Source organism: Schistocerca americana, chromosome 1, assembly GCF_021461395.2.
Source record: "Schistocerca americana isolate TAMUIC-IGC-003095 chromosome 1, iqSchAmer2.1, whole genome shotgun sequence".
Classification (NCBI taxonomy): domain Eukaryota; kingdom Metazoa; phylum Arthropoda; class Insecta; order Orthoptera; family Acrididae; genus Schistocerca; species Schistocerca americana.
In genome coordinates, this window is record NC_060119.1 from 404,696,494 (window position 1) to 404,710,398 (window position 13,905).

Genomic DNA, 13,905 nt, shown 5'->3' on the forward strand with positions numbered 1-13,905 from the left:
CGGTCGCAGGTTCGAATCCTGCCTCGGGCATGGATGTGTGTGATGTCCTTAGGTTAGTTAGGTTTAAGTAGTTCTAAGTTCTAGGGGACTGATGACCACAGCTGTTAAGTCCCATAGTGCTCCGAGCCATTTGAACCTCAACAGAAAATGTTCGTTTTCATACTTATCCGTTCGAAAATCCCTAGACATTTTTATTACTAGTATTTGTTGATATTTCCTCAACAAAGAGGTTTTTTCCTCCGACTTAACAATAACTCAGAAATTTTAACGTATTAGCAAACAAATGTTTTATAGTGTCTCTTCAAGATGTTCCTCCGTGTATTTCAGTTTTGTGTAACCTCTTCTTTTCTTCAAGTCTTCTGATTATCAACTGTACACTTTGGAGACAAGTCGTCATGGGTCCTTCTCTTTTCCTCTTTTTTATTGTCTTTGACTTCGGGCATCAAAGATCATACAGCCAACAGTAGCTACAAAAGTACCACGTTAACATAACTGCCTTTTCGACAGTAAGTAAAAATGGGGTCGATGTACAAACGTAAGTTCTTAATGCAATGTAAAACCCTAAAAGACGTACAGCAGACAGCCAGCAGTGGCTACAACAGTGCTAAGTTAACATCACTGCAATTTTCACTGTAGACAATGATAAGATTGTGAAGTAAAAAGATAAGTTCGCTATATAAATTAAAAAACGCAGTATTACAACCCAGAGTTCAAGCCGGGCCAGTTCCTGAGGAGGACGACATGCAGGGCAACTTATAATTAAAAGCTGGACAACAGCGTCGTTTACAAAGGTAGGTTCATAATACAAATTAAAAACAGGAACGGACGTCCCTATTTTCAAATCAGTTGGTTCCACGGGAGGACAGGATCCGCACAACTTATGGAGGAATCTGAATACCGCCATCTTAGTCTCTTGTCCATCTTCCTTCAGTTCCAAGCATGCATTTTGGTATTCTTTTTTCCTCCATTCTTACATATCAAAATCACTAGAATTTCTTTTTTTTTTCAACACGTCACGAATTTCTTCTTTCACTTGCATTTTCTTTAACAGTACATTGTTCCTTACTTTGGCTTCTGAAATTTATGCTGATCTTCCCCAAAAGTCCATCTCTAATATTTCCAGCGTGCTAATGTGTTACTGATTAGTTACATAGGCTGTAAGTAGCCTGTTTGTATGCTGTCAGCGTTATAGACATACAAGTCGCTGACAGCGCTCTGCGCCCTCGGCAAGAGATTCTGTAGTTGGACGAACTAGCAGTTAGCGAGCAGAAAGTGAAGGGTTTGGACATGACGTCTTAGTGGAGACTCAGTGTTGGTAGGACATGCATTGTAAAATGACGATGCATGTAGTTGGTAATGTTTCGGTAGTGGAATTATTGACAACTATATAATTTTTGGAACTGGATGTCACATGAATAAGGTAAAATCTTCTAAATACATTGTTTGCTCTTCAATAAAAATCTTACTTTTGCTAACAATATGCCTCCTAGTAGTTAGAGTCTATAGTAGCTAGAATCTTTTTATTTAGCTATCTGTAGTTGCTGCTTGCTGTAATTGCTGTGGTTCATGTTATGAAGATTTTCTGTGAGGTAAGTGACTTATGAAAGAGTATGGGTTATTGTTAGCATTTCTTGCAATTCAGGGCCATTCTTATGTGTTAATTATTTAAAGCCATGTCGTCACTGTATAGCAATTCGATTGCGTTTGGCTTGTATATTGTGGGTAATAAATGGTTCAAATGGCTCTGAGCACTATGGGACTTAAAATCTGTGGTCATCAGTTCTCCAGAACTTGGAACTACTTAAACCTAACTAACCTAAGGACAGCACACACATCCATGCCCGAGGCAGGATTTGAACCTGCGACCGTAGCAGTCGCGCTGTTCCGGACTGAGCGCCTAGAACCCCTCGGTCACCGCTGCCGGCGGGTAATAAATGAATAGGTTAAGTTTGAGTTGTCTTTGTCAGGGAAAATTCTGTAGGTCAGCGTTGAAATGATAAAAATAAGTAAAGAGACAGCAGTTTCACTCAGTAGTTTCAGTTACACTCAGTAGCTACAAGGCCTCTGCCCTATACAAAACTATACTCTCTAATATCGACTTGAATATCTTTGCGTTCTATCAATAGTTTTGTTTTGAACATCTCAATGACGAACCAGCCGTTAATACTTCTTTTATTAAATTCGTCATCTGATTTTTACCTCTTTTTTATAAAGTGGATTACAGCTAGCAAAGCCGGCAGCTGTTTCCGAGTGGTTCTAGGCGCTTTAGTCCGGAACCGCTCTGACGCTACGGTCGCACGTTCGAATCCTACCTCGGGCATGGATGTGTGTGATGTCCTTAGGGTAGTTAGGTTTAAGTAGTTCTAGGTAACTGATCGCCTCAGATGTTAAGTCCCATAGTGCTTAGAGCCATTTTTGAACAGATAGCAAAAATTATTGATACTTGCTTTTTCCCCCCATCGTAATATTCCCCAATACGAAATGCACTACATCTGTATGTGCACCCATACTCCTTAAGCACATTAGGAAGGAAAGAGGTTTGGCTTTAACGTCCCGTCGACATCGAGGTCATCGGAGCAAGAGCGCAAGTATGGATTTCTTCAAGGATAGGGAAGGAAATCTCCTCCCCCTTTCAAAGGAACCATCCCGGAATTTGCCTCTAGCCATTTAGGGAAATCACGGAAAACCTAAATCTGGATGGATGGACGCTGGTTGGAACCGTCGTCCTCCCGAATGCGAATCCAGTGTACTGACCACTACACCACGTCGTTCAGTGCCACCTTATGATGTGCGGCGGAGGGAATCTCTATCATTTCTCCTCTTTCCTGATTAATTCGCGATTGATACATTGTAAGAACAACAGACTAAACTCTTCGTTATAAGTTTTAATGTCCCTGATATTCACGATTTTGTCTTTTCGCGAGACGTACATGGAAAGAAGTAATACATTGCTGGACTCTTCCTCTAGCGTACGCTCTTTGAATTTCAAAACTCGCCGTGGTATCCAACGCTTTTCTTGTAGCATCTGCGACTGAAGTTTGTTGAGGTTGGTTCAAATGGCTCTGAGCACTATGGGACTTAACATCTATGGTCATCAGTCCCCTAGAACTGAGAACTTCTTAAACCTAACTAACCTAAGGACATCACACAACACCCAGTTATCACGAGGCAGAGAAAATCCCTGACCCCGCCGGGAATCGAACCCGGGAACCCGGGCGTGGGAAGCGAGAACGCTACCGCACGACCACGAGCTGCGGACTGTTGAGGTTGTTGAGCATGTTCGTTAGCTCTAGTATCCCATGACGACCCTTGTCGCTCTTCGTTGATTTCACTCTCTGTCTCTCTATCTTTCTCTCTCTCTCCCTCACCCTGGCACGCCCTCTCTCTTTCATTTATCATATCTGGTAAGTGGCCCTGACTGCAGAACAATACACAAGAAACTGGTCCGATACTCGGTAAGTTCGTATACTGTTCAGTAAACAACAGGGCGGAACTCTGTCGAATGCCTCCCGGAAGTCAATGAACATGGCATCAACCACTGCGCCTTTGTCAAAAAAAAAAAAAATGGTTCAAACGGCTCTGAGCACTATGGGGTTTAACATCTGAGGTCTTCAGTCCCCTAGACTTAGAACTACTTAAACCTAACTAACCTAAGGACACCACACACATCCATGGCCGAGTCAGGATTCGAACCTGCGACCGAAGCAGTCGCGCGGTTCCAGACTGAAGCGCCTAGAGCCGCTCTTCCACTCCGGCCGGCTTTATCGTAATGCTTTAGAATAAAATCCGCTGTAGGGCAGCTACGTATGTAAAGCAAAGGAATGTCAAAGTTCCTGAAAAACTATTCCTTCATGGGAGACCGCACTGATTTAATCTGTGGTGAGGAAATTCGGAAACATGTGACTATATGGTAGGTTATTCTTAGATTGCTAAATGGAACTTGGATGTCGGTGCCAACAGTTGGATGTCATTTCACGATCATGAAGAGCGTGACAGGAAGGAGGAATGTCCAGTGCCCGTACGAGCTAGACGGGCGAGCAAGGGTACCGTGAAGTTCCACCACGTCATGTCCAACCAAAAAAGCGAAAAATGAAATTACAATTAATACCATTAGCTGCTGACGGGCGTTGATATACATCAACGTAGACAGTTGAAAATGTGTACCCTGACCGGAACTCGAACCCGGGATCTCCTGCTTACTTAACAGACGCTCTATCCATCTTTTCTTTTTTGTTTTTGATCTCATCTTGTTCTACATTGTTCGTGGAATTTGTTCGGGGCGGACGGCCCGTGGCACCCGTTTAGGTTCTTCGTTGATCCGTTCACTCAGGTTTTTTTTTTTTTTTATTACAGAGGATAGCTAACACTCTGGCCGAACACGCTGAGCAACAATGCCGGCACATGACCCACAGAGGGCAACAAGGATACTGCGGCTGCAGGGACTTATCACCGGTACGCTCCCCGTGAGACCCACACTCTCAACTTTTAGTCCACACACTACATTCGTAGTGCCCCTGCCATTATATCCATTGGTTATCACTGTTAGCATTCAACCGCGATTCTTATACATATATTTTAACAACGTGTTTCAAGAGACAATGCTCTCATCATCAGACTGTAAAGTCTATGTCATGAAATTAAACGGACTAAAGAGACAAAATACCATCTCAAATGGTTGGGAAGTCCATAGATTAAAACAGAATTAAAAGTGTATTGGACTGTGGGTCCTCGTCTTACATTGAAGTTGTTGACACAAGTCGATGGCCGTTCCATAGCTACCAAATATGCTGTCGCACTGTGCCGGCTCGGGAGCTGTTGTGGACTGACGTGCCTAGGTGTTGTGGCGTGGTTACAGCCGTGTGCTTGACGGTTACGCTATGCTATTGGGCGTCTTATTTCCTTATTGCATTGGTCTGCCATCGTTAGCCTCTCGCAACTCCGTCAGTGACATGCTACAAGTTTAAAGTCGCATAACTACCCTAAAATAATTCTAAAAACCCGCTAAAAAATCTCATTTCTTTAAAATTATCTTGTACATTTAGAATATTCCTTTGTTTCTTTTCATGGATAGCTATCTCGAATTCCTCTAGTAAATCAAGTTTTCTCCCTTTCTTTTCTACATGCAATATTTCTACGTTGTCTTCTATGCTATTAAGGGGATGGCCTGTTTCATATATATGGTTCGCAACAGCTGATTTGTCATAATTTCCTAACCTAAACGCATCTTTATGTTCTTTATACCGGATCGCGAATGATCTTCCTGTCTGCCCTATATATTTTGCATCACAAGTTCTGTACTGAATCTTATAAGCTCCCGATCTTTCGAACTTATTTCTCTTCTCGCCAATATCGTGCTTAAGGCTATACCTCACTAGGTTATTGGTCTGAAAAGCTATTTTAACATCGTATGGCTTAAAAATATTTGCTATCTTTTGTGAGACTGTTCCGTAGTATGGCATCGTGATAATTTTCACTTTCTCTCCATCAGGTTTTTTCTTTTTGCGCTTATTACTTTTCCGTAACAGTTTTTTAACCATATCTACTCTGTAACCGTTATTCATCGTTATTCTCTTAACGGTATTAATTTCAGTCTCCCTATCTTTTTCGCTCATAGGTATACTGACTGCCCTATGCACGAGACCACGGAAAGCAGCTTCTTTATAAGCCTGCGGATGGCATGAATATAAAAAAGCAGGGCAACAAACATGCGTTTTCCGTTTATAGAAAACAAACTACGACTGATGCCGTGATCCCGAATGATTCATGCCATCCGCAGGCTTATAAAGAAGCTATGGACTTCCCAACTATTTGTGATGGTATTTTGTCTTTTTAGTCCGTTTAATTTCATGACATAGACTTTACAACCTGATGATGGGAGCATTGTCTCTTGAAACGCGTTGTTAAAATATATGTATAAGAATCGCTGTTGAATGCTAACAGTGATAACTAGTATAACGACAACTGCTACCTCGACTCCATAATGGATTATATTAAATTATATCCATTACTCGCTGCAGACAATCCACCAAGTCCCGTAAGAGGTCAGGCAATTCCTGTGCATCCATAATGAAGAAGGTCATCAGCCGGTTAGCTTTAACGATATGAAGATCGCATCAGTTCTTTCGGACATGTCTGAAAGAACAAATCTCATCTTCACAAAAGTGAAAAAGTCGCAGGTTTTTCCTGGAGAGCCATTTTCACTGCTGTTACTCAGGCGTGCTCCTCGGGAAATTTGCAAGCATGTCAGTACTGTGGAAATTGTGTGATATGATAACCTATTGCTATCGTATGTTAGGAGTACATGTAGCATTGCTCGTGACTTTTATGGATAATGAGACATTGCTCTTTACAGAGATAAGAATCTCAAAATAAAGTGACAGTTTATTTTAAACCTTTTGTGATATTCAAAACCGTATACAGTGACGTTCGACAATATTACAATATAACGTACATTTTTAATAAAATAAACAGTAAGGGACAACATCCGTGCATTCTGTATAAAATTAAGTTTTATTTTTGTTATAGATTTTAGCTACTACCGTAGCACAGTTCACGAGTTTCAGTACCGGGTGAAAATTGAACAGCGTGTCCCAGGACGAGCTGTCAGTATTCAGAGAAGTAACAGGAACGCTCATTTGAAGCACAACACTTCATACGGAAATATGCACTATTCCGAATGATTTCTGAAATAGAACACATTTAATGATACTTTTGTACGTTTTCCTTGAATAGCTCGAAAACCGCGGCCCCCAATTGAAAACTTGTCGATATGTAAAATTAAATTATGTAATATTTCCTACAAAGGAGGTCCTATTTATTTTTTTCTGTAGGACTTATGGTTTGCGCGAAGGGAGCAAGAGAATGGTGAAAATCTCGCGTGAAACGCATACGCCGTAGCTTAGCTAGATTTTGTGGGCCAATTTGTGAAAATATCTCGACGTGGTGGACCACAAATGTTTTATATCAAGCTGTTCGTCTCGACCTTCTCTACACTACTGTGGCTGCATTGTGAACGATGACAATATAGTGAATAGTACAGACAATAAACAACTATATACATTAAATGTGTTCTACCTCGGAAACCATTCAGAATAGGGGCTATGTCTATATATAAAGTTTTTTGCTTCAGACTATAGTTCCTGTCATATCCTCGAATACTGACGATTTCTCGTGGGACACCCTGTATATGCATATTGTTCCTAATCAATATATTAATATATATTATAAAAGTAAATGTACCATGTACGTGCCGTTGAATCCCAGAAACGAGTGCCGGTACGATCAAGGGAGTTATATGGTATGATAGCCCTCTATCTCCCATCTATGAAGAAGGTTTCCATTTTTACCCGAATGGCGTGCTTTTGAAGATACAAGGGCCGCGAAATTTCACCCTCTAGAAATTTCCAGAACGTTCCAGAACATTTGAAAGTATTCGAGAACAATCCAGAACATTCGAGAGTATTTGAGACCGTTCCAAAACGTTCCAGAATGTTCCAGAATATTCCAAAATGATCCGGGATATTATTGAATGGTTGGGGATAGACTGGAACATTCAGGAAGATTCCAGAATGTTCAGGAACATCCCGAATCATCCCAGATCATTGTTGAACATTCCAGAACAGTCTCGAATACTGTGGAAGGTTCTTGAATATTGTGAACCATTCAAAGCCTTTTTGCTATATTCTGGAATTCATCACTATTGGGACTACTCATTGGTAGGGGTAAATAAAGCCAGACCCGTCGTGGGCTCGATCGTCAGTTTTTTTATCAGTGACGAAGGGACGAACCGAAGAAGTAGTTGCTGACAGTAGTGGCCGAGCGGTTCTAGGCGCTACAGTCTGGAACCGCGCTTCAACTACGGTCGCAGGTTCTAATCCTGCCTCGGGCATGGATGTGTGTGATGTCCTTAGGTTAGTTAGGTGTAAGTAGTTCTAAGTTCTAGGGGACTGATGACCTCAGTAGTTAAGTCCCATAGTGCTCAGAGCCATTTGAACCTTTTTGAAGAAGTAGTTCTGTGAGCGAATAAAAATTAACAGTGAAGTGTGAGTAGTGAAAGTGATGCAGTGACGGAATATAAACCGAAAATAAAGTGTGAAAAGTGTGTAAAATGTGTTTAGTGTATCTGTTACTAAAAAGTTGATTTGATTTATTTTAGACAATGCTCATTTGCCTAGAGGATAAAGATTTAGCAACAAACAACCAAACCTTAGTACAACTTGGGATGTAAGCACCGCGCAAAGATGCTATCAGTGTGCCAACCTTCGAAATTATCATCAACGAACTACTTCAATACGTTGCTCACAACAAATCACTCCTCAGTGACAATCGAAAGGAAATTTACATAGTTATCATGGACCGGATCGACAACAATTCTGGCGGAATTATTTACTTGGACGCACCAGGCATCACCTGGAAAACGTTTCTAGTAAATCTATTGCGAGCGGAAATACGTGCTAAACAACGGATCTCACTTTCACTGGCATCATCCGGCACTCTAGACACACTTACGGTAGGAGGAGAAACTGCCCATCCCGCCCTACAACTACCGTTGAATATAGCCGAAGAATAATTCCCGTTGTGTAAAATCTCAAGAGCATATGAACGTCGTGAACTTCTAAAGCAAACAAAAATTATCTTCTGAGACGAGTGCACAAAGATCCTTAAAAAATCACTGTGAGCATTTGACAGAACATTAAAAGACTTGTGAGGAAACTCAGAGTAATGGGAGGAGCTCTACTCATACTCTCAGGAGATTTTCGACAAGCGCTTCCAGTTATCCTAAGTCAACACGAGCAGACGAGAACAAGGCAGACAAAAAAATCACATCACTTGCGACACAAACATATATTGCGACTAACTAAAAATATGAGAGTTGAACTATCGAAAGACGAAACCACAGCATATTTTGTTCAACAAGTTTTACAAACAGGCGAAGGCACACATCCTACTGACCATACGACCGGCCTCATTAAACTCAACACAGATTTCTGCAAGACAGCCACTGCTGAAAAGGTACTTATCGACCAAATTTATCCAGACATTGTTCACAACTATAGAAAAAAAACGGATTGGGTATTTGAAGGGGCAATTTTAGCATCTAAAAATAGTATTGTCGACGATATCAAGTTTAATATTCAAAAGAAAATACCTGGTGAAGGGAGAATATACAAATCGATCGACGTGATGGTAAACGTTGAAGAAAGTGTGAACTTCCCTAAAGAATTTCTAAGCGCTTTGTGAGTACCAGGATTGCCAGTACATGAACTTCGACTTAAAATTGAATCTCCAATCACACTACTCAGAAATTTCAACTCACTAAAACTATGTAAAGGAACAAGGATGATCAGCAAATAGCTATCAAATAACTACATCGAAGCCAAACTTATAACTGGAAAGTACAAAGAACACACACTATTTATCAAATGTTCAAATGTGTGTGAAATCTTATGGGACTTAACTGCTAAGGTCATCAGTCCCTAAGCTTACACACTGCTTAACCTAAATTATCCTAAGGGCAAACACATACACCCATGCCCGAGGATGGACTGGAACCTCCGCCGGGACCAGCCACACTATTTATCCCCAGAATACCACTGATCTCTACTTAAGCGTCATTCCAATTTAAAAGACTGCAGTTTCCAATCAAATTAGCTTACAGTGTTACGGTTAACAAAGCGCATGGACAAAACGTTAAAATATTGCGGCGTCATCCTCAAAGATTCCTGCTTCTCTCACGGTTAACTATACGTAGCAGATTCGAAACATTTGAACATACATACCTTGGATAACAAAATTGAAAATGCTGCTTATAAACAAGTATTGTAAATAGAATATGTTTTCAATAAAATATGTTACCTCGTATACTCTTATATAGGACAATATTGACAAGGACACCGAGGACATGTGGCAAGGATCGGGCGAGTGGGGCAGGAAGCTCACAATCGAGAACTATGGAGGAGGAGTGTGGAGCAGGCATATGGTCACTAAGGCCCAAGCCACGGAAAAGTAAGTAAGTGTGTAAAGTACCTCTTATACTTTAACAATTATTGTAAATAGTTAGAATACGTTTTCAATAAAAATATTTTACCTTTTAGGTTTAAATTCAATCCTTTTATTTCAACTACCACATGATCTCATATCAATTCCCTGAGCGAAGCCGGGAACCGCAGCTAGTATTTCATAAACGATTCAATATATCGAAAGGAGAAGTTCATTACTGGATAGTCCTCAAAGAGATAAGAATTCGTTGAGAGGACAATACTCATAACTTTTCAACGAGTCTAGGTTTAGAAGCCACTATGACAATTATTTAAGAAGTTGTGCGCGTTTTATGTATGCATTTTGTAGCTAATGAAAAGAAGAATACCGATGTATACCTCTTGTCACTGTAGACAACAACGACAACAAAATTGGGAAAATATGCTATCCGGAGGTTGAAATCTGGCGGCACGGTGTTGTTTCTGCTCCTTTAAACTATTTTTACAAACCAAAGAGGAAGGAAGTTTAGGGATTAACGAACATTCCTCAACAAAGGCAACGTCCAAAGGCTTGGGGTGGGCCGGAAGTGAGCAGTTGTAGCACAGACAGAAGTCCCATTTACAAGTATTAAATTTTCACGTAGTTGCCGTTTTTTCGAGATATTTAGTTGTCTCATGTAAAACGAACATCCACTATACGAACGGCAGTAAAAAAAAATTCGGAGCATGATTTATGTAACGATCCTAGTAGTAATATCTACTAAGACTGAATGTCTGAAGAGTATCTTAGACGTCCACAATTTTAATTCACAGAATTGATGGCTGTTTCAGGAAGAGCATGTGGGCAAAGCGACTGTAATTTCGTAAGGGTAAGAACAGCCCGGAGTATAGGCCTGGGCTGGGGAGAGGCGGTCTCGCCGCTCCTGTATAATGAAGTCACGTAAGCAGATGCGGCAGGCCGCCAACCGGGCAGCGCAGGCTGCCCCGCAGGTAATGAGACAACAGCGCCCTCCCACACCACCCGCGCACGTTTATCACGCCGGCCCGGTAGCTCGTGGTTACCGTACACCCGCTAAAGTCTCAAAATAAATACCTACTTTCTGCAGCGCATCGCTTCTCCTGTGGTCTGCGGTACGCTCTCTTCCTTCTGCAGAGCCAACTCACTTCGCAGATGTAGACCGCAACGGGCGCACTCTGAGCTCAACATTGACTACGATCTTGGGTAACTTTTGTTACTTTACTCATATTTATGTGGGTAACGCCAACGTAAAGGGCATAATGGAGGAAGAGTATCAGTTTTCCGACACAGGTTTGACTGTTTTGTAATAATGGAAGTAGCCTGTGCTGGTCTGTACCTAAGAGGCACTGAACACTGGTTGCACTTCACACCATATACCATCGTGGCTGTTTCAAGAGGGTCCATATCTTTTATTTGGAGATACCAATAACCGGACTAGCCACTAAACAGTACACAATCTGCCAAAAAAAAAAAAAAAAAAAAAAAAAAAGAAAGAAAGAAAGAAAACGCAGCCTCCAGAAGGGGGACTGAAAAGAAGTTTCACGTATTGAGAGGCTATCTAATGTTATTTCGATGATTACAAACTCTAGCCATATTTACAAGACACGTAACACAGGGTCCATGTACATGTCCATGACGTACCGTCGCGGCATCACACACTATGTGATCAAATGTATTCGGACACATGGTTGAAAATGACTTACAAGTTCGTGGAACCCTCCATAGGTAATGCTGAAACTAAATTGATGTTGACCGACCCTTAGCGTTTATGACAGCTTCCGTCTCGCAGGCATACGTTCAATCAGGTGCTGGAAGATTTCTTGGCGAATGGTAGCCCCTTCACGGAGTGCTGCAATGAGGAGAGGTATCGATGTGGGTCCTTGAAGACTGGAACGAAGTCAGCGCTCCACAACATCCCAAAGGTGTTCTATAGATTCAATTCAGGACTCTGAGCAGACCAGTCCTTCATAGGGATGTTATTGTCGTGTACCCACTCCGCCACAGACCGTGCATTATGAACAGATGCTCGGTCGTGATGAAAGATGCAATGGCCATCTCCAAATTGATCTTCGACAGCGGGAAGCAATAAGGTGCTGTGATAGTGCCACGCAAAACAACAAGGGGTTCAAGCTCCCTCCATGAAAAACATGACCACACCATAACACCAGCGCCTCCGAATTTTACTGCTGGCACTACACACGCTGACAGATGACGTTTACCGGGCATTCGCTATACCCAAATTCTGCCATCGCATCGCCGCATTGTGTACCGTGATTCCTCACTCCACACAATCTTTTTCCACTATTCAGTCGACCAATGTTTAGGCTCCTTACACCAAGCGAGACGTCGTTTAACAATAATCGGTGTGATGTGTGGCTTATGAGCAGCCGACGACCATGAATTCCAAGTTTTCTTACCTCCGGCCTAACTGTCATAATACTTGCTGTGGATCCAGATGCATTTTGGAATTCATGTGTGATGGTCTGGACAGATGTTTGCCTATTACACATTACGACTCTCTTAAACTGTTGGCAGTCTCTGTCAGTCAACAGACGAGGTCGGCCTGTACGCTTATGAGCTATACGTGTCCCTTCACATTTCGACTTCACTATCACATCGGAAACAGTGAACATATGGGTTCTTAGGAGTGTGGAAATCTCGCGTACAAACGTATGACACAAGTGACACCCAATCACCTGATCACGTTCGAAGTCCGTGAGCTCAGTGGAGCGCCCCATTCTGTTCTCTCACGGTGTCTAATGACTACTGGGGTCGCTGATATGGAGTACCTGGGGGTAGGTGGGAGCACAATACACCTAATACGAAAAACGTATGTTTTTTCGGGTGTCCGGATACTCTTGATCACACAGTGTAGTTCCCTCAGTCACTACCAGACTTGACATAAAGTCATAGTCGATGACTCCCCGCACCATGACGCTACAAGTAACACCACCCTGCCTCTCCAAAACATTATAAGAATGGAATGTCTGCCCAGGTGGCCATATTACTTGCCAAAGATGGTCATCCTGGGTTGTACCGACCCGCCGTTCGTCACTGAACACAATGTGACGCAGTTATCAGCAGTCCATGCTTCCCAGTCGCGGCACGACTCCAAACATCGCCATTTGTGGTGTAGTGTTAACTGCAGCCAACGCACGGGACGGTAATTTCCCAGCCCGACTCCTGCTAGTCTCCGACCAGTGGTATGGGATGACACATATTTTCGCATTCGGAGGAGAAAGTTAGAGATTGGAATTTCGTGAGAAGATTCCATCGCAACAAAAACGCCTTTTTTTTATGATGTCCAGCCCAAATCAAGTATCATTTCTGTGACACCCTCTCCCATATTTCGCTGTAATACAAAACGTACTGCCCTTCTTTGAACTTTTTCGATGTACTCCGTCAGTCCTATCTGGTAAGGATCCCGCACCGCGCAGCAGTTTTCTAAAAGAGGACGGACAAGTGTAGTGTAGGCAGTTTCCTTAGTAGATCTGTTACATTCTCTAAGTGTCCTGCCAGTAAAATGCAGTCTTTGGTTAGCCTTCCCACAACATTTTCTATGCGTTCCTTCCAATTTAAGTTGTTCCTAATTGTAATACCTAGGTATTTAGTTGAATTTATGGCTTTTAGATTAGATTGATTTATCGTGTTACCGAAGTTTAACGAATTCCTTTTAGCATTCATGTGGATGACCTTCGTTTTTTAGGGTCAATTGCCAATTTTCTCGCCATTCAGATATCTTTTCTGAATCGTTTTGCAACTTGTTTTGATCTTTTGACGACTTTATTAGTCGATAAACGACAGCGTCATCTGCAAACAACCTAAGACGGCTGCTTAGATTGTCTCCCAAATCGTTTATATAGATAAAGAATAGCAAAGTGCCTATAATACTACCTTGGGGAACGCGAG